This window comes from Pistacia vera, unplaced genomic scaffold, assembly GCF_008641045.1.
Source record: "Pistacia vera cultivar Batoury unplaced genomic scaffold, PisVer_v2 Contig137, whole genome shotgun sequence".
Lineage (NCBI taxonomy): Eukaryota > Viridiplantae > Streptophyta > Magnoliopsida > Sapindales > Anacardiaceae > Pistacia > Pistacia vera.
The window spans coordinates 540,259-567,663 of record NW_022195434.1 but is presented as its reverse complement, the minus strand read 5'-3'; the positions used below and the strand labels follow the sequence as shown (position 1 = coordinate 567,663).

At 32.7% G+C, this 27,405-nt stretch overlaps 2 pseudogenes; both read left to right on the top strand.

Moving 5' to 3' along the window:
• The first annotated feature begins 461 nt into the window (after positions 1-461).
• On the top strand, positions 462-1,589 carry LOC116122745 (annotated as a pseudogene).
• A 13,892-nt stretch (positions 1,590-15,481) lies between these two features.
• LOC116122744 lies at positions 15,482-27,186 on the top strand (annotated as a pseudogene).
• Positions 27,187-27,405: the final 219 nt, after the last annotated feature.

The following is a 27,405-nucleotide window of genomic DNA, read 5'->3' as shown; positions in this document are numbered from 1 at the left end:
ATATAATATGTTTGTAACTTATATAAGGTTGAAATCAACAACTTTTTGTGTCAAGAATCAAATAAATAAATATCTAACTGTTAATTTGATCTGACTTTTGGTATGACTTTGTTTGTATAGTGTGGCTTAAGATGATGAATTCCATTGGCTTGAACTTTGAACATTGTGGGTTTTGTTTGAACTAATTGTAAATACAAATCTATGTCGCAATTTGGGAGTTTTAAAATTAATTAAGGTAATGCATTATTAGATTAAGTACGTGAGGGTAGTAGGAAGATAAGAATCTAATTCTTAACCCTATGATTTCTCACAGGCTAGCTATATATGCCCTTAATTATCTTTTAAAACGATGACACCATCTAATTTTCTTACTATTCCTCGTTAATTTGACATTTTGGTAATCCACACCAAGCATTTTGCCTTGCGGTTCTATGGATCTAGAAGCTTCTCAACACTATAAAATGGAGCTTCAACTTCTATGTCAGATAAGTAAAAAAAAAATACATCACTATATCATCTCTCTCTATAGCAAAATGTCATCAGATCCTCTTGTAGTTGGCAGATGATTGGAGATGTTGTGTATTGCTTTAATCAAACTGTTAAAATTGCAGTTACCTACAACTCTTCCAAGCAGGTATACAATGGCCATGAGCTGTTTCCATCTTCAGTAACTCTGAAACCTAAGGTTTGAGGTTCATGGGTGACATGAGATCTTTCTTCCCATTGGTAAACTTTACTTATTCTCTTTTTCTCTTCTTTATTTATATCATCTACTCATGAAATTGAAGAGACTCTTCTTCTTTTTGCTATAATATCATGACAGACCCTGATGTTCCTGGTCCAAGTGACCCATACTTAGGGAGCATTTACACTGGTATTCTCTACCCTCCAACCCCACCCAAAAAAAATACTACTAACTAATAACAGGAATTAATTATAAGAATGAATTTTTTTCAATGTGCCCCTATTTCCCGGAAAACGACTCAACTATTCATGACGCATGCATATAAAACTTTGCTTAAATTAGTCAACCAATCATGACCTAATTTTGGAAATGCTTCAAGAGTAATAGCTGAGTATGCATCGTCCGTATAATTTATTCAAGACGGATTCTTTTGTGAAGCGTATTTTCTGCAAATTGGGAAGAAAAGTTGTACATAATACAAATGATTGAGCAATGTAAAATCTCTCAACTTTAATGATTATTCTTACAGGGTGGTGACAGACATTCCTGGCACAACCGATGCCACGTTTGGTAAGTAGTTTATAATCCCAAGAGATATTTAAAGGAGTAATAATTATTGATATAGCAAGGTTAATATATATATATATATATAACACGTGTGGTGTGTGTGTTGTTTTACATCACAGAAGGTTGGTGAACTATGAATGCCGAGGCCAAACATTGGATTCACAGGTTTTTTTTCCTTCTCTTCAAGCAGAACGCAGGCAAACAGTGATAACGTACCATCGTCAAGGATGGCTTTAACACAAGAAGTTTGCAGAAGACAATGACCTTGGTCTGCCGGTTTCAGCTGTGTTTCTTCAATGCACAAAGGGAAACAGCTGCAAAAGACGCTGATGAATAATGAAATGAAACCAAAAAAAAATTAAGTAACTACTCCAGAAGAAAAAACATTATACCAGTGAAAGTGAGAAGGCAGTCGTGTATTAAGATATATATTTAGTGTTTAATGGGTCATCAAGAATAAAAGCCTGGGTAAATTACTATGCATGCCACATCTCTGAGTGGATACATATGTAACCTATCCCAAATACCAGGTTTTGAAGTTATCAATTATCTCCTACTTTGTAATTCTATATGATCATTTTATGGTTTCAGTGTGTTACTTTGTAGTTTGGTTTTCTAGAAATAAAATGGAGAAAAAGAAGCTGGGGTTTTAGTTAATGGATTTCCTGTAATTGAATCCCCTTTCGCTCTCTCTATCTCAATTTCATTCTTATTTGCATGTATTTAAGCATATAATGTGGCTTCTCTTATTTATCATTTTAATTCATTGTTTTGCACTTTCTTTGCGTGTTTATTGACGGAGTTTTGTGGTTTAGCTTTTGTTACTTTTGGTATTTTCTTTGATGATTTGACAACCGAGACTACAAACGCGTAGGTTTTCCAAATCAGCTGCTTCCGCCTACCAAGTGTGACCTACCGTTTTCCATTTTCATCTTTGATCTCTAGACTTTGTCAGTAAATGTATGTTAAGAGAATGCTTCTTTTTTTAAATCATTATTTTCCGGACCAAAAAAAAGAGTTTCAATTTTCTGCAGAAGGTAATGATTTAGTACCTTGAGATCAGAATGAAAACATCACCTGGTCTATATTGGACTAGTGCCAAAAGAACCTTACAGGCCCCCACGGTAACTTCAAAAAGTGTGGATAGGCCAAGTTTCTAAAAGCATCACACCACCAAATAAAGCAAATAAATGAAAATGATCAACGCAAAGAAGTAAAACTAACTAGCTATCGTCCATTTTTTTTCCCAAATGCCAACTCCATTTTTATCAATTATAATTCCATGCATGAAAAGAAACTTCATAGTATGCATCTTTCAAGATTTACATCTATATTTGACACGGCATTTGGATATAATCAAGAATTATATATGTTATGCCAAAAATACATTGATGTAAATACCACTAATTAGGGTTAAGCAAGTACTTAAACACAAAATAACATTAGTTGTCAAAATCAAACTAACCTAAGCTGTTATTAAGAGCATTTATATCAATCATATCTCATTTTAAGATCAGGATTAAAGAGGGGTTCCCACGTGTCAAGACAACTTGCAAAAACACTCATTACATTGAGCTTAAATATATAAATGAGCAACTCTCTTCATGGAAGAGAGGGTTGGACATACATTCCAGCTTCAACCATTATTTTTCTCTGTAAACAAAACATACTCCATCTTTGTACATCTTACAAACGATATTAGAAAAATAGTCGGAGAATAATAAAATAATAGTAGATAAAGGATTTACTCATTGCATCCGAACCACTATAAAAATCTTTTTTGCCAATCCTTTATTTATTTTTCTTCAAACATATATATCATTGCACCATAATCAACTCTCATAATCATCTTACGTATAATCTTTATACGTACGAAGTTATTGATGTCAAAATTAAACATCAATAACATATTAGATGTTTATGTGACCTAGTATATGGATAAAAAATTTACGAACAAGCAGTTACAGGTTTTAGTTTCAGTTCATTTATAACCGAAAGATAAATGGTTGAATTGCTTCTGTAATTTGTCTCTGTTCTTTTACAAAACAATCTTTAACTTGAGTAGATATGGCATTACAAATAAGTTGGCGGTGAATTATCTAGGAAGATAAATATCTAGGAAAGATTCTTTATTTGATTCTTTCCATTTAGAAAAAAACAAAATCATCAATTTCATTCTTTTGAAATTAAACCACTTTGCCCATACAATATCTGCTGCCTAATCTATATTTCTGTCATATGTCAAATCATCACAAATCAATCTTAATATAAGAAGTTTGTTTCGGTTTATTTACAAATCAATCTATGAGTTAATTTAATATTAAGTTTTTTCTTAACACATTTCTAATTAATACTACACAGTTTATATATAAAAATATTGCGTATCAAATAATAAAAGATTAATGAATAAAATCATATAAAAGGATTTGTATAGTAAACGCTTGTGTATTTGACCTTTTTGTAACGAGTATCCGTTGGTTTTAGAAATGAGACTCTAATCCCATTACTCTTTTCTATTAACCTTATCAGATTGTAAGGTATTATTGATATATTTATTTTTTCATAATAGCAATTTGATACTTTTAAACTCTGTGGCTTCTTCAAAAGTATCAAGTTCAGATCTCTAAACCTCAACCCTAGCAATAAAAGAAATGTAAATCAAATCTGCATAATAATATCTGGTAAGAGCCCTAATTTTCCTCCTAGCTCTGTCTCTTGTCAACTAATACTGTGAAAGTTCGTCATGTTGAGACCTGTCAACATTTTTTACTATTTCAACCTCAGCACCCTCGTCATTATTAGTTATCATTGGTTCATCTGCTAGTTCAGTTTCTTCATTGAGATTAACCAGCTCAGTTTGGTGTCTTATTGGATCCACCTCAATTTGAGTGGTGTCAATCTGATTATAGTCTAAAAGATCACTACTGGAAGTGTCTGCATTACTGTTAGTAGATTTACATGGGAATTGATTTTCATTAAAAACAACATCCCTACTAACTATAATTCTCACCCCTTGTGCATCTTTTTCCCAAAGCTTGTAACCCTTGGTTCCTTCTTGATACCCCAAGAATACACACCTAATAGACCTGGGCTCTAATTTTCCTTCATTTGTATGCGCATAGGCATTACACCCAAACAGTCAAACACCCTTAGATGGCTCAAATTAGGCTTCCTATTTGACCATTTTCCCTATGGACACTTAAAATCTATGGCACTAGAGGGACTCCTATTTACTAAATAGGTTGTAGTATTCAAAGCTTCTCCCCAAAAAGTTTTTGGTAATCCTAAAGTGAACAAAAGGCATCTATTTTTTTCTAGTAAAATTCTATTCATCCTTTTAGCCACACCATTTTGCTAAGGGGTTTTTCTAATAGTTCTGTGCCTTAGAATTCCTTGGTCATTACAGTATTTGTCAAATTCAAAGTTGCAAAACTCTAGGCCATTATTATTTTGAAAGCCTTAACCCTCTTATCAATTTGGTTTTCCACCAAAAGCTTCCAATTTTTAAACTTTGTTAAGGCCTCATCCTTAGACTTAAAAAGATAAACCCAAACCTTCCTACTTAAGTCATCTACAACGGAAAAAAAATAACTATTCCCCCCATGTGACCTAACCTTTCTAGGTCCCCACAAATCTGTATGTAGATATTCAAGATAGTTAGTAGCAAGATGATTTGTTTTTGTGAAACTCAATATGTGTTGCTTACCCATAATACAAGTCTCACAAAATTCAAGAGCATAAATAGAATCATTACCCAATAAACCCTGTTGACTGAGAATATTCTTTCCATTTTAGCTCATGCGGCCCATTCTAAGATGCCACTTCTTTGTCACAATAATGTTAGTAGAAACAAGTGCAGAATTCAAGATACCAAGATAGTAATAACAACATAGTATATACAGTCCATTTCTTTCTATTCCTTTAAGCAATATATTGCTATTTTTGTACACTATAATGCATCCATTCCAAGCTTTATAATCAAGAGTTCCTAAGGAGATTAAATTTCTTTTCAGTTCAGGTATATACCCAACCTTAGTTAACATGATTTTCTTGCCATCATCAATTTTAAGGTTATATTACCAATTCCCTAAACCTTACAAGAATTATTATTTCCCATAAACACAGTTTCATGCTCATCCTTTTTAAAGTCTTGAAACTAGCCTTTATTTGGACTCATATGAAAGGAACACCCTGAATCTAATACCCATTCTTTAGCACAAGCAGACTTAGACACAGTAAGAGCTTCAAAAAACTCAATGCTATCACTGGTAAATATGCTAAATTACTTTTGGTATTTGCTTATTTCTGTTTTTTGATCTATTCATAACAGTTCTTCTTAAGTTGTCCAGTTTTATTACAATGAAAACATTTTTTTGTTTCCCCTTTGGAATTATTGTTTCCCTTTCCCTTCTTTTTATTCTTAAAAACAAAATTATACTAAGCACCTTTCCCTGATTGACCAAAATCAACTCTATCTTGTACAAACAGATTATTCTCATTTCTTTTTTGGACTTTTAGTTCTAACTCCCTAGCTGTTAATCCAGCAAAGATTAAATCAACACTAGGAACAATACCACTATATTGTAAGACATTTTTAACAACCTAATATTCCTCAGTCAATGAATTAAGCAATATCATAGCTAAACTATTATCACCTAATTCTTGATATGTGCCTTTCAATATTAAAGCCAGTTTTAGGAATTCATCAAGATTACCCTCTATAGACTTAGAAGTATCCATTTTATATGAAAATAAAGCACCTTTCAAGAAAGCAAGATTAGGAGCAGATTGTAAAGCATAGAGTGTTTCGAGTTTACCCCGCAGTACAATCAGTGTTTTCAGGCCCTCCACTTTCCTCAGTTCATTGTCAGATAGGTTCATTATGATAAGATTGTACGCCTTCTCATCAACTTTTGACTTCTTCTTCAACTTCTCTTCTAGCCACTTCGTAGCATCCTTTTCCAGAGCAATAGCAACTTTGTTGTGTGAAAGCAATGCTTTCATCTTCTTCTTCCAACTATTGAAATCGATTTTCCCATCATATTGGTAAATCTCCATGCGTGTAGTACTCATTGTTTGTTTTTAGTAAGAATACCTTGAATAACCCAATAAATCGAAGACTGGCTTATAATTTTCAAGAGATTGATAATATGACTCAAGGATTTAACAAACCCTAGATTCAAGAACTGACAAATCAAGAAACCCTAGAACTTGAATACAATTGACACGACAACTCAAGCTCTGATACCATTGTTATGATCTACAACCTATTGCCAAACTAATTCTAACAATTAAACCAACCAAGAACACACACACACAAAAGCAATCTAACAGTAACAGAACAACACAACGATTTTTACCGTGGTTCACCAATCCAAGAAAGGATAGACTACATCCACGTTGAGCTTCACAATTGAAGGACTCTCTCCACTAATTTGCCAAAGCATTGCATATGACACAAAGCATATAAAACTCTCTTTCTTCTCACACTTAAACACTCATTGAATCACTTCATATCAACTAATTTCTACCCAACAGAAACTCAACCTGGAATCTCTAACTTTGAGAGAAAACTCAACCCTCAAAGAATGATCAAGACAATCACCCAAGAAATCACAAAGATTGAACAAGAAAGTGAAAACCCCAACCCTAGCAAAGCAGATGAGAATGAGAAAGCTTTCCTCTTTTTGCGATTTTAGTAAAAACAGAAGTTTGGTGTGCTTTTATATCACTTGGAAAATGGCTTCATGAAAGCCATTGGATCCAATCAAGAAGCAACGATCAAGATTAACCAAGTGATGAACCAATCAAACGATAGTGCATAAATAACTCACATGGCACCGTTTCTAGCTTCACTTTTAAACAAAAAGAAAGAGAAAATGAAATAAAAGATAATAAAGAAATATGAGAAAAAAATTAGGGATTTTATAAAACATGAAAAGTTAAAATTACCCTTTAAAGATGAAAGAATATCAATAATGTCATGTTAATTAATGGATTTTACTAACAAATTCTGATATAAAGTGGGTAATTGTCATTTTCAAACTTTTTGGGTAGTAAATTGTCGTTAGGACAAATTTGGGTGGGAGGATGCGTTCGGCCTTTAAACTATTAATAGAAACCCTAATTTTTCCATCTTTGTTTTTTTTTTTTTCCTCTCCCAATCATTTCTTTTATTTCTCTCTCCTCCTCTCTTCTTTCTTCTTCTCTCCCACCTTTCTTTCTTCTTCTCACAATGGCGCTATCATCAAATTCTCATCGATGTCAGCATTCATGGCGGCTGATTTTAGCTGCCGCGTGAGGCCTCCATGCCGACTTGATTTTTTTCCTCCCTTTTTCTTTCTTCTTCTCTCCCTCCTTTCTCTCTTCTACTTTTCCATCTCTTTTTATTATTATTATTATTATTACCACCATGGCTTATGTTAGTCCTCACTAGCATCAGAGTTAACGTTGGTTGGTTTTGGCCACCGCATGAGTCCCCCAAGCTGGCTTGATTTGACCACATCAAGGCCCTCACGCAGAGGCCACATTTGGCCAACCACGGGATCGAGTGATGGCTAGATCTAGTAGTTGCAAGGCCCTCACACAGTGGCAAAATATTGGTCAACGTGGGGCTAAGCAATGACATGCATCTTTAGCATTTGGTTGAAGAATTTGATTTGGACTATTGATGAAGTTTGGGTTGGGAAGAATTTGATATCGATATATAGATGATGAAACTTTGTCTTTGATGATGGAGAATGTGTTGTTTGTTGATGAGGTTTGTTTTTTTAAATGAGAAAAGTTAGATGAAATTTTATTAGGGGTGAACAAGAATGCTTTTAAAGTTCGTTGGATAGATAAAAGCTTTTGTGAATTGATTGGTGGTTGTGAAATTATCGAGTGTAGGGTGATGATTAACTTATAATTAAATGGTATAAATGTCATTTTCGTATTTAACAAATATATATTAACAGATTCATCAAAAATTGGGGTTAGGGTTCTAGTTTTGAAACTGGCGGTGCTCACTACAAAAAATTCAAACACACTAAGATTTACTATAAATAACCTTCATGTAAAAGCCAACTTATTAAATGCATAAAATAAAGTTAATTAATATGACACTAGGGTGTGTTTGGTTAGGGCTCTAGAAAGATAACTCCGGCAATATATCTTTAATTTTGGATATTCCCTTGTTTGGTTGTTAAGTAATAAAAGATTTCGGTAATTTTTCAATACCAATAGTGATTAATGTTGGTTAAATAGGGGGTAATTAGATTACCACCTTAGGGGGTGGTATTTAAAGATTGTCGGAGTAATCTTAATTTTATACCCATTTTGCTCTTAATTAAATATTATTTCGAACACAATTGTCCTCAAATATCTACCAAATAACAATCACGTAGACCCTTTACATTTGAAAATTTAGCTAAAACACCCCAGCCACAAAAAATTTAAAAGTTAACAAAATACCCCCAGCTACCAAAGACCACCACCGGCCATCGGCAATAGTCACCAGATTGACGCACGATTGATGCGAACTAGCCAATCGTGCGTCGATCTGGCTGTTTCTGATTAGATTGAAGGCCAAAAATTGCCAGATCATGGTAGATCTAGCCAAAAATGACTAGAATAGATTTGGTTGTTTATGGCCGTTTCTGACAAGATCCATGGTGATCTGGCCGAAAACAACGAGACTCACCATATCCACAGTGATCTAGTTGTTTTCAGCCTTTGATCTGGCCAAAACAGCCAAAACGGTGCACAACCAGCCTGATCTCACCAATCGTGCACTGTTTTGGTGACTGATGCCGATGGACGGCGGTGGTCTTGGGTGGTTAGGGGTATTTTGTAAAAATTTAAACTTTGTTTTTGGGGTATTTTAGCTAAATTCTCAAATATATGGGGTAATCTATCTTAGTGGTAATCCTACCTTTTAAGCAATAAAACATTCCCTGAACCAAACACACTCTAAAAAAGTAATTTTATATCATTTCATATATAAGACTTTGTATACATAGCATCATTCATGAAAAAATTTATGTTACCACAATGATACATTGACATAGTATGAAAGCATTAGTAATCAATCTAGGAGAGAAAAAAATGAGAGAAGTTGTTATTTGAAGTTTTCGAGCTTCATTAGTTAGAAAGTAATCGAGACTTTCCTTTTACACAAGTAAATGGCTCTACCAAAAAAAAAAAATATCACTAACAAATAGTTGACATGGACAAGTCACTCTATAGGTGTATACGAGCTGAGCCGAGTCAAGTATCTGGCCTAGTTAGTAAATACGCGTTTTATACGCGTATTTACGTATTTTGATAATGGCTGCCAAATTATTCGCGAATTATTGGAATATCCATATAATTCCCGAATAATTCGTGGATTATTCACGTATTATTTGCGAATTATTGTCAAAAAAAAAAAAAAAACCTGATCCAAACCAGTAACAGATCTATGACTGTTAAAACACAAATCAATGACCCAAATCAAACTTCCCGTGTCAAAACACAGACCCCCACATTCAGTAACAGATCCAAACCAGTAAAAAAAAAAAAAAAGAAAAAAAGAAACTCTCTTTACTGAGAAAGACAAAAAAAAACAAAACCAACCCACGAGCGTTTGAGTCACAAGGGAGATATAAAAAAACGCAACAAAGAAAAAAGAAAAGAGCGAATGGATGGATGGGAGAAGGAAGAAAGAAGGTGGAGGATGGATGGGTTGGAATTGGAGAGATTAAAATAAAGAAATGATGATAACGCGTTGGTGATCTGAGAAATGAGAATATAAAGCCGCGGAAGATTCAAGAAACTGAGTCTTTTTCAGAGAAACAGTGTCGTTTGGTGTCGTTTAGAATTTAGAAGAAGAAAGACTATAAAAACAAATCTAGATTGCTGTTGATTCTCTTTCACTTTGTACTGTTCTACTTAAAAATAAAAGTATAAAACTATTAGTCTATTACCGCATGTCCGCATTGACTTCACTGTTTCATTTAAAAATAAAAATTACCATTTTCAATATTATTGACTGATGTCAATTAACAATATTTATTTATTAACAAAATATTTTTTAATATACATTTTTTAAAATTAAAATCCTGGGTTATTGTTCTTAATAATATAAAATAGAATTTGAGTATATTACTTAAGAGTCCTGAGTAAGAATCCCTACGACTACTAATAAAGGATAATCACTGAAGATTTATCTAACCGTTAACTTCATGGTCTCGAAAAATTCTTTGAGATACGCGTAAACTAGTTTGGACTCCAAACTGCATATCTCAACGAATTTTGGTTTTGTTATGACTTATGTGTTTGGTTTGACACTATAGTTGAATTTTAACTAAATATTGTGTTTGAGTCTGAAGACTATAATTTGAATATCAGTTATATATTGAGTATTTGTGTTATTGGTTAATTGAATACTTTGCATTTGAAATGCTATATTGATTTTAACCAGGTAGTCCATAAAAGTGTTAAAACTAAGATTGATATTGCCGTATTTTTCAAAACGTATTATTGACAATGCACTGTATTAAACCCGTATATACCCGTATCGTATTTTTCTCGTATCTGAATTTTATGGCCGAATTTTTATAAATGTATTTTTCACCGTTTGCCGTATTATACCCATAAAATTCCCGTACCCTTTTTTTACCGTACCTGTATTTACTAACTAGGGTATCTGGACACGCAAGCTCGATTCGTGATGAATGGTGTTGAGTTCGAGTTCGAGTTCGAGTTCGAGTTAGAGTTCGTTCGAGCTTGAATACTTGGCCTCGAGCTCGTGAGTATGGGTGGGTACTCGAGCTTGAGCTTCAAGTTTATTGTGAGAAGGGGATTGTTTGTTATTTTAAAAACTTGAAAATAAAAAAGTTACTAAACTTGCAATTTGGCCCTCCAGGCGCAATGAGGCTCGTGAGCCTATCGAGCAGAGCTTCGCCCGGATTGAACTCAGCTCGACCCCTTAAACGAGCCCACTCGAGCTCAAGCTCAACTCGTTGACTTCGAATCGAGTTTGCACTTTTCACGAGCTGAGCTCGAGTAGCTCACAAACTGCTCGACTCACTTCTCATTCCTTGTCACGCTTCTCTACTTAGAAACAAATTCACATTGATTTCAATTAACTTAAAATTAACAAGCATGAATAAATTACTTGGCTTGAACTTCAATAACTTTATGTTCAACAGTTCACCTCAAGCCAACCGCAGATGACATATCATTCAGATGATCTCTAAGCATTTGAAACCTGCAACTTGTCAAAAGGTTTTGCTAATATATTGGCAAATTGAAACTTTGATGAAACATACTGAACTGAAAGCTTCTTTGTTGTGACAATCTCTCTTGCAAAGTGCACATCGATTTTGATATGCCTTGTTCTTGCATGAAATATAGGATTAGAGGCAAGAGCGTCTACACTCACACTATCGCACCACAGAATTTGTTTATTGTATACTTCAATCTCCTATTTTTTGAACAAATTTTGGATCCATGCTATTTCAGTAGCAGTAACAAAAAGTGTTGTATATTCAGCTTCAGAAGATGATAAAGCTACAACTTTTTGTTTCCTAGGGCTCCATTGAATTAGAGTATTCTCAAGAAAATCCACAACCCACTAGTAGATTTTTTCTCTATGAGATTACTAGTCCAATATGAATCTAAATAACCTTCAATTATAAATCTACCTCATGCTTTAAAATATAATCCAAAACTCACAATAGCTTTGACATGTGCTTGGAAGCTTGCCAATGGTTGATTGTTAAAGCTTGTACAAATTGACTCAATTTATTTATTACATATGATAAATCCAAACTTGTCATGGTTAGATATTGAAATGCCCCAATAGTACTTCTATACAATGATGGTTGATCAAACAACTCACTATCTTCTACATCAAGTTTAAGCCCCAAAGTAATAGGAGTTAGACATGGATTACAATCTCCCATCTTAGTTCTAGCTAATAGTTCCTGTGCATATTTGCTTTTTGTCAATAATAACCCATTACTATCTCTTGTTGCCTCAAACACTCAGAAATAGTATAACTCTCCCAAATACTTAAGAGCAAACTACATATTCAAATCACTAACAAATTTAGCTATAAGAGAAACATCATTGTCTATCACCAATATGTCATCAACATACACAAGAACCTATAGAACATCAGCACCTTTCTTGTAAAAGAACAAACTAATATCTCATGCAAATTCCTAATCTCCCAGTTAAGTAGAGCACCCTTAAGCTCCTCGAACCAAGATTTGGGAGTCTACTTAAGTCTATGCAATTCCTTATACAACCTAAAAATATGAAAGGAAAAAAAAATCCTCAAACCCTTTAAACCGATACATGAAGACAGTCTCACTAAGATTCCTATTAAAAAAGGCATTATTAATATCTATTTGTTGAATCTGCCAATCATGAAACATTGTCAAAGAGAGCACAATTTGAACAGTAGAAGCTTTGATCACATGAGAAGAAATGTCACAGTAGTCTAACCTAGGTGTTTGCTTAAATTTTTTAGCAACCAACCTAGCTTTGTATTTCTTCAAAATACCATTAGCATTTAACTTGGTTTTAAACAACCATTTATTCCCAACAAGACACATATCAAGTGTATGAGGGACCAAGGACTAGGATTTATTAAGCAAAGCTTCAAACTCAACACATATAGCACCTTTTTGTCAGCATTATCAAAGTTTCTGAAACAACTGTTGAAGGAAAAGGCACAATTGCAATCTACAAAAAAGAGGGAACAAAAAACTTACTAGTAATGTTTTATATGTCGCTAATCTGACTTAAACTTCTTAATTGTGGGTCAAATAAAACAAAGTAATTATTCAATCTCTTTTGATAACTATAGATGCCATGTATTGCCAAAAACTACAAGTATTGAAGCAATTGAATGAATACGGTTGAATATCTCTTACAATGGAAGAAACAACTTTAAGTTTTTCTTCTTTCAAAGATAAGAAAAAATTAAGATCTTTTTTTTTATCTTTTACTTTTGTTGTTCATACGAAGAATTAGATTTAAATGATTTGTTTATATCCAACAATTGTTTATGCAATGGAGAAAATTATATTAAGGGGCATGCTACTCAATTTCACAAATTTGATACCAATAGTTAATCTATCATACTTCCATTGGATTAAATATCCATTCAAATCGCTGCTATCATGATTTTTTCCAATCAGTCTTAACTTTTTGGTTTTGCTATAGCTCGGCCTATTTTTTTCCATTCAAATTTGCTACCTGTTAACTGGAACTATTAAAAGTTTTTCGGTTTTGCTATGTGCATTGTCGTAACATTTCCAAATTTAGTGTTAAACAACAAATAAAAAGGTTTTTTTGCAGTTTCTACATAGAAAAGCAAGGATGTTGATAGTGCCAACTCATGTTAGGGTATTTCGAAGGGAGTAAACGATTTTTTCCCGCCCAAGGTTTGGCCTAAAGACAAAAAAAGTTTTAAAATACAACTTTATTAATTATTAACCGCAGCATGAAAAAAGATAGGATGGTCAAAAGTCCTTTATAAATAAGGGTAGAATAGTCAATTAAAATTTTGCATCAAAAATCAAGACCTCGACAAAAATACTCTTGTCAACAACCCCACAGTGCATAGTGACACACTCATAAACACAACTCACTCTCTCACCAGAGCTCTAAACTTCTGGTGATAAAATTTCCTACGGCCAAATCTTCCGCACCCAAAACTCTTTGCTACCAAACGCTTAAAAATCCGCTTTGTTTTTGTTTTGTTTCAATCATACAAAGTTCATAGTCAATAGAAGAAGATAAAAAGACGCGGGCTGCTTTTTTCTCATTCTCTTTCTCCTTTTTTTTTCCTCTCTTTTTACGGTTTCATTATGCATTTGTGTGGTTACTGAGAAATTAAAGAAAGGAACAATCTTGAATATTTTTAGTTTGAAGGTGATTGATTAATTGATCTTGTCATCAAACTTGTATTTGGTTACTACCAAAGAGGCCCGATCTTTGTGTCAAAGTCTAGGTGCTGTTGTTTGAGGCCTTTCGTTGAGCAGTTGGTGGCAAAGATGTGGGTGGCTGGAAACACACACACACACAAAAATCCAATCCACAAAAAAAAAAAAAAAAATTTCCAAAACAGTCACCAAATTCACCAAACTACAATCTCCAAGCAAACCCATATTCAAAACACAACTCCAAACAAACTTAACTTCAATTGGTGAGCAGGAAGGCATCTATCAGTGGAAGTGTTAAGGTGTAGGGGAGGGCTGAGGGCAGCCGTTAAAGGTAGAAGATGGTGAAGCTAGCAAATGGTGGCGACAACTAGTGTGAAAGAGCATCTTGACCGCCGGGTGCAACTCACAATCGCACGATGGTATCACGCACGGCCCCTATCCCTGCCTAGCTTGAGAGTGTAGAAATCTGATAACATGGGGTATCTTCGTCTTCACAATGAATGTCATTGTATTTCACGGAAATTATTAACGTAATATAACTTTTGGGTAATAAAATTATATTTTAAATCTTTTTGGGTGAGAAAGTGTCATTCGTCCAAACTTTGGGTGGGAAAAAGTGTCTACTCTTTTGTAGGCTATATTTCTAGCAAACAAAAAGCTATAGATAAGCCATAACCTTGTAAAATTAAATTGGGTTATTACTATAGACATTTATATTAAAAAAAAAAAAAAAAAAAAAAAAACTCAACAATAAAGGACAACTTTTTTTCTAACAATGAGAGGACTATTAATGACCTAAAAATTAACTTGGTGAGGAGAAGATACTTAGATATCCTTATAGGTTCTTAATAGTTTCAGAAAAGATAGTAATATCCTCTTACAAATAGGATGTACCATATTTATCCTTTGACTTTAAAAATTTATAATAGAGGCTAAATTTTTAAAAAAAAATTAAAAGATACATATTCTGGAAATTAAAAGAAAATCCCAAAAAAATGAAAATCTGAAATATTTAAAAAATTAAAAAAGAAGCTAAAAATATGGAAACAAAAAAGCAAATCTGAAACACTAAAAAGAATATCCCAATATTTTATTAAAAAAATCAATAACTAAAAAAATAAACTAATTATAAGAAAATTATAAAATTAAGGCCACAGTCAAATTTTTAAAAAATCTAAAAATTCATTGTTGGCACCCATATTCGCCGGCGATCTAACCTAGATTACACCTAGGGCATGGTAGCCATGCTCGATCTATGACAGATCCCTGTCGAAAATGGTTGCGGCAAACTGGCTAAAGTAGAGATGCAATGGGCCTGGTGTTTTCAGTTCCCCAGCCCGGCCCATCCCGAAAAGGCCAGGCTTTACTCGATGTTAATGGCCTTGGGCTTGGGCCTGGGACTAATTTTAAGGCCTGCCCTTGGGTATGGGCCGAGCATGGGTATGTCTTCCGTCTCGGCTCGACCCAACAATTTTACTATTAATTTAACTAAATTATATTCATACTATATATCTAATTACATAATTATCCTATGTATATATATAAAAAAAAAAAAAAAAATTGAAATTTATTAATATTTGGTGAGTATTCAAAAATAAATTAATATTTAAAAATTGTTTCTAGAATTAAAAATATAAAAAAAATTGAAATTTATTAATATTTAAAAATTCACATTATAAAAATGGGCGGGCTTGGGCCGAGATTGAGATTATCAAAGGCCCGTCGGGCCGAGCTTGGGCTTTACCAGTCATCCCCGTGATGGGGTCGGGCCGAGACTGGGCCTTTGTCATGGGGTCGAGCTTGGGCCTAGGCCAAGGGATACCTAGTCTCAGCCTGGCCCATTGCCATCTCTAGGCTAAAGCTACCAGGCTAGGTTAGATCCAATGGATTGCGCTCAGCCAGGCCATCATCGTCGGTACGTGAGTTGAGGCCACGACAATGTCGTGGGATTAAAACCCATTCACCACCTTGGTTTAGTGGCTCACCCATGACCTAGATCAGAGGAGGAAAACCCCAAATCATCGGTAAAATTGTGAGTTTATTTGCCCAAAAACACAAGCCAAACCCTAATTATTCTTAACCCAACCAACCAAAAACAATCATTAATCATCAAACAATAAAAAGACAATCCAAAAAAAAGTTGTGTTGATTGCATGATTTTGGATCATCAAGTTGTAACTACTCAAATTTATTTGGGTATGAATGTTAAATTTTCCATATTTTAATTGTTTTCATTGCATGATTTTAATATTATAGTTTCTTTGTATGCAATAATCTTGTCCCTATTCTAGTATAGAGCCATGGGGGAGGTAGTGAAATGAGTTTATGTTTTTATGATAATTGACTTTTTTATGAAATGCGAGTCACTTTAGGGTCTGTTAACTAGGGTCGGGGCAGGGCTGGACTAGGCTAGGGACCTCTGTCTTTAGGCCCAGCCCCAACCCTCAAGGGGATTCCCTTGAGCCCGGCCCGTCATTGGGACGAGGATGTCAAGGAATCCCCAACCCATGGAGATGTGGTGACTCTCATCCCCATCCCGGCCTGTCCCGAACTGGCATAACATGTTAGTAGCCCATAGACTGCAACTCATTACCCATTTGATAAGAATCTCAAGTGCAAATTGTTGTGGGGGATTTAATTAGATGCTAGCAAATCCTAAATCCCTATGAAAGGGAAATAATGTGAACAAAAGACAAACAAATAATCACACACACAAACACAAGATTTATAATGATTCACTCTCCGTATGAAAGCTACATCCACTTTGTCGCTGCGGAATTTCACTATGAAGAAGAAGAAAAATTACAAGAATCTCTCACAAATTAGCTTACTCACTAAACCTTCTTTGATGGCTCTCACTCTCTAATTGTGGCTTTGCTTGCTATTCTTTTGTGATCTCTAACTTTAGGACTTAACTCATTTTTATAGGTAATACATATGATATTTTTCCTAATATGACTCAAATCTCATATCCTAATAAGAATTTTATTTTAATTCCTAATATAATTATATTCTTATTCCTAAAAGAAACACAATTCTACATAAAAACATATTAGGAAAACTCATGTCCAAGTCCGATACAAATTTGGATTAAATTTCGGCTTCACAATCTCAACACATATTACCTCAAGCCCAATTTTTTGTCATTTAGCCCATTTAACTCTTTTAGAACTGACCCTTATTTATCTCCAACCTTTAAAAAGCAGGTTTTTTTTGGAATAGTGTTATTTAAGCCCCATTAATATGTGTTAAACTTATAACTCACTAAAAAGTACATTAATCTAATATAGACTAATTATTCCACTCTTTTATGTAAAAAAAATGTTGTTAACATTTACAAGTTATTTGAATAAAAATATGTTATTATCTATCAATGATATACATTATATTAAAATTACATATATATCAAGTAATTTATATATGCATATTTAGTTTTTATATAATTTAGACATTATTTCTATTATACCCACTTGTATATGGTTTCACTCAATGTTCCCATAATTATAATCACATTTGATCAATTAATAATGTGAAAAAATAATTATTAAAGTGGTATTTCTTGACAATTGTGTTTTTTTTTAACATATTAAATTATTAATTGTATCTTGTTAGTGATATAATTTATTGTATCTCTCCATCTTTATAATACAATGTATGAATCTTTGAATATCACTAAAGTTCATCTCCCTTCCTCTAATTAATTGGTCAATTTAATTTACAACGATTTTAAATGTCGATTTAAGTCATTAATTTGTTCTTTTATAAGGTTCTCTTCCTTCTTCTAATTAATTTGTTTATTTTGCTTCATTAATTGATTTTCACTTATTCAATATAAGATAACAAGATTTAAGCTGTTAAACCTGACTAAAATTTTTAAGTAGGGCTATTATATTAAGCCTATTTAATTATAATTTTATTATGGCATCAATTAAAATGAGACCATATAATTGCATCAAAATAACATAATATCATCTCATTAAAAAAATTAAATATAAGATCTTTGTATGAAATCTTATCAATATTCATAATCATCCACAAATATATATATATATATATTATATATTATATATATTATATATATAATATATATATATATATATATATATATAATAAATATATAATATAATATTATAGATATATATATGCAGGCCGAGATAGGGCCATGCCCACCTCCATCCCCAAGGTCGGAGAATTTCATTGGGCTCGGGCCTGACCCAACCCCTGATTGTTTCAGGGAATCCCTGCCCCGTTCGGGCAGGGGCAGGGCGGGCCAAACGCCCATCCCTAGACTGTTAACAGTAGGTTGCTAGTCTTAGGTGTTTGTAAACCCATGCCTTACTCTTTACACCTATTGTAGGCATATTAAAACAAAACGTTAAAAATAATGGAAACATTTCTCAAATCAATGTCAACCTCAAGTTCTTGGATTAATAAGGATGAGATCATTCATTAAGAAAAAATTAGTATTGAAATTACTAATGAAAATCAAAACTAATATGAAAAAGTTGAACAAAACTCTTTTGAGCAATCAAACAATAAATCAAACGATTTAATGGCTATAAAACCCAAAGATCTTTAAAAAAATTGATAGATAGGAAACTAAAAGAAATTTTTTTATCGAGTTTCTAATATAAAATTTTTTAAAATTTGATTGTGTATCTAATAAAAAAAATTAATATAACTATAATAAAGTGATTAAATTTAAGAAATAATGCCCTAATATTTAATGTTTTGATACAATCTCACCCATCCGAAAACTATCCCATCCTAGGGTATTTGAAAAATAATACTCTCCCGAGGAATAGAGTAGTACAATACACCCAACCAAACATACCTATATAGCACATATGTTAATACTCTTTTGTTATAAATCGGGATGAGCATGGGTAAAGGGTAAACCCGAAACCGACGGGTACCCGAACTGTCAGTTCTGAGAAGTAACCGAAACCGACCCTCATAAGCTAGGTTTTGGTTTTGGAAATTTGGAACCGAGAATTTCTGGTTTTGGTTTTGGTTCTAGTTTTTGTAATGCAAGATCAAGGAACCGGAACCTATATTTGGGTACCCTGCTAGGAACCAATTTAGGAACCCAAGGTGAATGTGTAAATTTTGTGAAATGTCAGGGGTGTACTTGTCATTTTTAGAGTGTATTTGTCATTTTTTAAATTAATAGGGGGTAATTAAATTTTACAAGGCGCCCAAGAAAGGAATTGGAACCTGGATTTCAAGTTCCGGTTCCAGCAATCAAAGAATCAAAACCAGTAGGTTCCGATTTTGGTTCCTTTTGCTAGGAACCGGCTGATTCCAATTCCGATTCCTAGCAATTCTAGCGGGTACCTGAAATCGCTCACCCCACTTATAAACAAACATCAAATTAATTGACAAATGATAAGTTCTGGCCTATACTATATATTATTCGGTTCAAGCTTTAAAATATCAAGACAAGACGCAAACTTATATATTGTTTTGTAATCCAATGAAATCTTAGGAAAGGACCGGAGGAAAAAAGAGTGCAGGTTTGAGAGAGATTTTTTACATCTTTGTGTAAGGTTTCTTTTGCATTTTTATATGAGGGGTACTATCTCTTTGTTTTGATTTAAACCTAAGGCCGAACGACTTCCACCAACCCAAAGTTTGGCATAAAGACAGATTGATATCCAAAATATTTGGAAATCACAAACAAATACTTTCTGTCATATTTTGTTAGGGATTTCTGTCTGCTAAAAGACAGTATAGTAATTTCATCTACAATCACAAAATTTTTAAATTTTAAATCTTTTTCTCTATATCCATTCTCACCCCAAGCCCGTTTGCACAGACCTCTTGCATCATCGATCGATTTTTTGACCTGATTTAGCATTTTTCTGCAAAGTTCGGTGATAAACAATGGCATCGGCCCTTGCTAGCGCGTATTGGGAATGGAGATTGATGGGTATTTCAGTCTTTTCACAATTTTTGTCTTTTAGCAGATGAAAATTCCTAATAGAACATGATGGAAAATGAATGTTTGTCATTTCTAAACCTTTTGAATACCATTTTATCTATACAACAAACTTTAGATACGTGTAAGTCGTTACTTTGTACCTAATATCGATCTTTGTACTGTAAAGCTGAAAAAGTTTGATTACCAGTACCACCAATAGATCTTGAAATTAACGGATATGCGGGTCCAGTAAATATATATTCAAGTACTGCACAAAGTGATATATAGTGTCTCTATCGATTCCTGTTCTTAATATATATGACAAAATAAATAAAATATTAAACTTCATTCATTATTACAAAATGCATAATTTGCACTGTTAAGAAACATTAAAAAAAAAAAAAAAAAAGGTGGATGACAACCTTGTTATGGGTTTTATCCATAACACTAAATAGATGATTATATATAGGCTTTTTCTGATCATTAATTCATCTAACTATCCTGCTGAGATTCCTCATCATTTCTTAAAACATATATACTAATTTAAACGGATATAATATTCAAAGAGATATAGATTATATATGCCGAGATGATGTGGACTACCATGAATTCCCGTTGATTTCGCAGCAAATGGAATAAATAAAAAGTGATGTATGACATAATTATATAAAATGTATGGGTTAATATTCCACTAATATAATTATACTTGGTGATATCCATCCATTATTCTAAGGCCAAACAGTTGGTTTCAACGTAAATATAATATTAGATTTGGGAGCAAAAGTTTTTTGTTCCCTTTCTCACGCAGAATATTGATAGAGGCTAGCAATTGTACTACAAGAATTTATCATTTCTTTTTTTTTATTTTTTTTGATCAATTTCTCATGACTGAATGCAAAAGCTTCAACATTCGCAGACGCATGCATCTAACGACACAGCCAGCTCGCATCATGTTATTGTTATACAGTCCATACCCGATATATAACTTAGCTTCATGCACAAAATTTTCTTAGCACAAGCAAGGAATACCAGCGATCCTTCTGTATAATTAAACCCACATATCTTGAAGTGTTAAAAAGTTTGAAGATATCAAAGAAAATATTTCTATTCACTTTGGTACCTAATAACAAAATACTTGTTGTATCCACATCTGTTCTTTTTCTAGTTTGAAAGTTCATCAAATGTGCTTTGTTTTTAGAATCCTTAGCGATTGCAACTGGGACTGCAGAAAAGGTTAATGATGAAAATCAGTTGGGACATTATTTTGCATCTTTCGAAGAGTGTTTTCATTTAGTACTCTTACAAAACTGAAAAAGTTATGAACTAGTATCTCTTTTCAGATGATTTTGATGGCCCCAGCATCTGATATATATCACATGGAAATCAGATGATATTTAAACGCAGACGTTAATTAGTATCTCTTTTCAGATGATTTTGATGGCCCCAGCCNTATTTTTTCTTCTATTCATAATAAAATCATCTTTTAGTTTTTTAAAATTGTTTACAAACTACTTTTGAAACCAACTTTTTCACATTTAACACACAAAAAAAGGGGTAAAAAGGACATTTCAAAATACAATGTGTTAGTATTCATCAAAAATCATTCCTTAGTTTAAGAAATGAAAAATTATTAAATGACACTATTTGAAGCCTTGAATTGAGAAGTACTTTTTGAAAAGTGTCTCAAGAAATAGAATGATCCTAATTCACACAACATTTTCTAACGAAATTGCCCCCATATATCAATAAAACTTACATTATTGACCCATCCTATTCCTCCCTCAATTGCCAAAATTCAAACTTTCAACTCTAAATTGATACCCACCTCCTATTTGTGCCAAAAATGAGTGGAGTTTGAGAGAAGTTCTGAATTTGGATTTAGGGTTTTTAGTGGGATTTTATGATTAAGAATGGGAGATATGTTGAAATATTGTTGAGTTGTTTAGAAGGGTGCGAAAATGGCTGGATAATTGGGTTGTAATTTGTATGGCATTGAAATGGGGATTGAAATCTGCATTTTTTTGGCCGAATCAAATGGTCTCGACTGGATTCAGCCAAAAAACACAAGTTTTGTTAAAGAAGATGAAATCGATTTTTGGCAAAATACTTGGGATTCAACCGGATTTGGCTTGATTCAGCCAAGACAAGTTCTGTCCAAACAATTGAATAGGTTGAATGGCATGGTTTCGGCCATATTCGGCCACCTTAGTATGAAAAGGTAGAATTGGCTAAATCTAGCATGGGTTTCGGTCAAAACTCATCTTTAACTTCCAACTAATTTTCTATCTGAATATTAAGAGATTGGCTGAAACTCATACCCAAAATTTGCCTAAATGACCCATTTTCAAAATAATTATTGAAATATAAGTTTAATTAACTATAACAACAACAAATCATTTCAAAAATAACTTACTCAACATGTTTTTTTAGACATATAACATACTCAAAATTTTAGATTTGAAACAAAAAACAAAACTTAAAAAAAATGCTAGTTCTCAACTCCCTCCCCTAATTGTGTCATTTATTATAATTTCTCTTAAATANAAAAAGATTTAGAGAACAAATGAAACTTTTATAGAGTATAAAATTGCAAACATGAATTTTTCATTTTCATTTTTCTAAATGTTAACAAAAAGTGGTAGTTAAGACAAGTAAATGACCCAATATATTTCTTTATCTTGGTAGTTTATATAAATTTCAAAATGGGAATGATTAACCTTGAAACAAAATTTCATAATAGAAACAGTGATGAGTTAGACATGAAGACTTATACCTTTCAACTTTCCACTAGGTGGAGGGATATTTGATCTTCGTACCACTTCATTAATTACTCTCTAATTCAATGGAGAGGGTAAGTAGATTGAGAAGATGTTGGTGACATATTTTTTCTTCCATTCATAATCAAATCATCTTTTAATTTTCAAAAATTGTTCACAAACTACTTTTGAAACTAACTTTTTCACTTTTAACATACCAAAAAGGGCATTTCAAAATACAATTTGTTTGTATTCATCAAAAATCATTTCTTAATTTAAGAAATGAGAAATTATATTAAGTGACACAAGAAATAGCACAACCCTAATTCACACAATATTTTTTTGAATGCAATTGCCCCCATATTTAAATAAAACTTACACTATTCACCCATCTTCCCCAACCCTAACCTATCCCTCCCTCCATTGCCAATATTCAAACGTTCAACCCTAAACCTATATCCACCTCCTATTTGTGCCAAAATTGATTGGAATTTGAGTGGAAACTCTAATTTTTGGTGGGGTTTTAGGGTGAAGATTGGGAGATATGTTGAAGTGTTGTTGAGTTGTCAAGAAAGATGTGAAAATGGTCGGATAATTGGGTGAGATAGTGATTGAAATTTGCCTTTTTTTTTTTTTTTTGGTCTATTCAAAGGGTTTCGGTTGGATTCAGCCAAAAACCTCATATTTGTTGGAGAAGATGAAATCGATTTTTGTCTGAATACCTTGGATTCAGCGGGATTCATTTGGATGCGGTCGTATTTGGTTGGATTCGGCCAAGACAAGTTCTATCCAAATGACCGAATCGGTCAAATGGCTTGGTTTCGGCTATATTCGGCCACCTTAGTATCAAAAGGTAGAATTGGTCTATTCTAGCTAAATCCGACCAACATGTGAGTTTCGGCCAAAACTTGTTTTCAATCTCTAGCTAATTTTTTGTCCAAATCCTCCGAAATAGGTCGAAACCCACCCCAGATTTCGTCTAAACCACCCATTTTCAACATATCCACTGAAATATAAGTTTAATCAACTATAACAACAACAAATCATTTTAAAAAAAAAAAAAAAAAAAATCTTTAGTATTAAATTAAATTAAATATGGTTTTTTTAAATTACTGTTGTTTAAAATTAAATTTTTGTTGACACATTTCTAAATTCGTTATTTAATATAACTCTTTTTTTATGGGTTAATTGGGTTGTGCACTGATGGATGTAGTGTTGTTTGANTATAGTTTTTATATTTCTACAGTTGAAAGGGAGTATGAAACTTTAACCTATGAAATCAATATACAGTTAGATCAGGATTCAAAAATATGTTTTAAGATAACTTTAAAATCAAATGAGAATTACACTATGATTAACGAATTGTGTATTGGTGATATTAGCTAGAAATTTGATTGAAAAGAAATCAAGTATACAAATTGGTTTTTCAGGTGTAAAAGAGAATTGAAAGTCCTTAAAATCAAATGTATGGTGGACATCACACGTAGAGTAGTCTTCATCTACGCGGATTAATTTTTCTTGGGTAGATTCAACGTTCAATTCAATAATTTTATATTAGAAATTTGACTATAACAATGACAAGGTCAGGTAGTTAATTATATATGTGGCGTTAACAAAGTGTAGCAGGCAGATTCATTGACATAAATTAACTTCCCAGAGCAATCAAGACTTTTTAGAACAAAGCAATGATGAATGATGACAGATTGAAGTTAATTAAAGACCTAATTTAATTTCATTCTATGTATTGTATTGACCTCCTTTTAGGTCCAGGTAACACTTGTCTTTCGTCTCTTTCTCTTCTATTTATTCCTTTCTATGTTATCTTCCACTTTTTCAAAACCAAAATTTTAATTTTTTTTTTTAAACTATAATTTCTAAAAGTTGTAATTTCATAAAGATCTTGGTTTACCTTACAGTATTAAATTTGCAGTTAATGATGGAAAAAAATAAAATAAAATTGAATGTATTACTTATAAAGTCTTAAGTTCAATTCTTTTCAATTGCTAAAAAATAAATAAATAAATTGCGCAGAATTGAATAAGTCTCAGGTGTCTAAACCTTTGAATCCAATACAACATTTTGAATTCAAACAATTGTAAAATGTTATTTGATGCCTTAGTTTCCTGAATCATTTTCTTTTCCATTCTAAGTTGTGCTTCTCAATCTCATATGATACTATGTGAATGAGATTGGATGTTAATACGCGTATCTACAAAATTGTACTGATAATGATTTCTTTGTTATAATTAAGTCAAGCTTTATGGACAAATTAGTTGCCGAGTTTCAAATTCTAAAATTTCGGCTTGATTAAACCTAATTTCAACAAAACCAGCACCATCAATTACAGCGTCATGTATACATCACTACCAATATTTTAATGGACAGTAAAACTCTCTCCATAGTCATAACAATGAGATTAATTAATTTTATTACTATGAGGATGTTTTAACTTAATAGAGGTGTGATAACAAAAATTTCTTTATAATTTATTGTTTAGTAGTACAGTATTATGATTTCAATTGATGTTTTATAACTATTAAGATTTCAATTCAGCGCTTCAATTGCCTACTTTTGAAACGGATAGAAGATCGTGTCTTGAAACCAGCAAAGATAAGTGTCTTTGATGAAATTGTAAATGCAGTTGCTGCATTGTCAAATTGATGTGAAACCACAAACTATTGTCAATTGTTTTAAACATTACAAAATTATACAGCAAATTGATGTGAAGCCACATATTATTGTCAATTGTTTTAATCATTACAAAATTATGTAGTAAATTGATGTGAAACCACATACTATTGCCAATTGTTTGAATCATTATTAAATTAAGATCCTCGATGTTGATGAATTGCAAGTTACAATTGAAGTGGATGGCGAGAATTAAAGAGTTATTGTAGAATTTAGTGATCAGATTCGACAACTTCATTACACTAATCGAATGGATATTAATGTCTTTCTCAATCATCCAAATGAACAATAAGTCATGTATGTTTTAACTAAAGAAGAAATCATTATTACAATTAGACAAAAAGATAAAGGAAATAATTATGAGGATGATAGTACGGAAATACCAAAAGTTTGTGCTGAGAAGCTCTAAACATACTTGAGAAATTAGAAATATATGGCTTCAACAAGAAGATGTTCATGCTAGCGAGTAATCTACCCGCAAGTTAAAAGATGTAGTAACAACTTTAAAGTATAAATAATTATCTCAAACAACTTTAGATAAATAACATTTAATGTAACATAACATATATTTTTTTGCAATATACAGATAATTATTACTATGTGAAGGCAAATTTTCTTAAAACGGAAATTAGAACAATTATAACTTATTACAATGTAGAGTTTATTCTTATTTATAACTATCCTAAATTGGGAATTAAATTTTTTATGACTATGTAAAGTTTATTTCTATATAAAGTATCATTATAAAAAAGTTTTACTGTAATATTGCAAATGACTTCCTCGTTGTCTTTCTCATTAATCCAAGCATTCACGAATTTAATGAATTAAAAACAATGACTTATAATATTCTCTCTTATAATTTTAATTAAATTTTAACTTTAATATTTATCACATTTTCACCCTTTACTATTGCATTGGAGCACTTACATATATTATCATGGTAACGTTAAGTTGTTTATTCATTTTTACAATCTATTCTCTTTGTAATGTGATTTTTTATTCAAGGGTGGACGGATTTGTCACCACAAATACACTATTCAGACAAGTGATGCCTCTGTGTTATTGTTGTAGGTTTTCCTCTTCGCCAATTCAAAATGCAGAGGTACTTCCCCAACCGTTTGAAGCCGTCAAAGCTTACATGGACAGCATGTACAGGAAACAACATAAGAAGGTACTTTCTTGTGTGGAATTGCCATTGTCATATGTGCAAGAAAATAAAATTCTCGTGAAATCTTGATCTCCTAATTTATCACTAGTTACATTAGATTCAGCTGTTTATATTCTTTATTTGCTATTCATAGGACATTGCTGCTGAGGCTGTAAAGAAGAAGCGCCGATCCACCAAGAAACCATATTCAAGGTCTACTTGGTGCCACCTTGGAAGTTAACAGAAGAGGAGGACTGAGAAGCCAGAAGTCCGAGATGCTGCAAGGGAGCTGCACTCCGGTTTGTGCTCAATGTCCATTTTTCATGTTTACTCGGTACGGGTCTTGAGAATAAACTCTGTGTTTTGCTAGCTTTGCTAACTGTGACTATGTTTATGATTATCAGTGAAATTAAGGAGAGGATCAAAAAGACTAAGGATGAAAAAAGGCGAAGAAAGCAGAGGTGATGGCTAAGACACGAAGACCAAGAGTAGCATGCTAAAGGCGCTGCACCAAAGGCCCAAGCCTGGTGGTGGGTGGAAAGCGATGATTTACTCCATCTCTTCTCTTCTTCCTTAGTATAAACAGTTAAGATTTTGTTTCCGTATTTCATGTATGGATCCATTAATCATTATGGCTTTCGTTGTTTCTGTTGTGATATTTGTTGGGAGTTATATTTGCTTACTATTTACTTAAATCAAAGTTTTTTAATGCATCATTT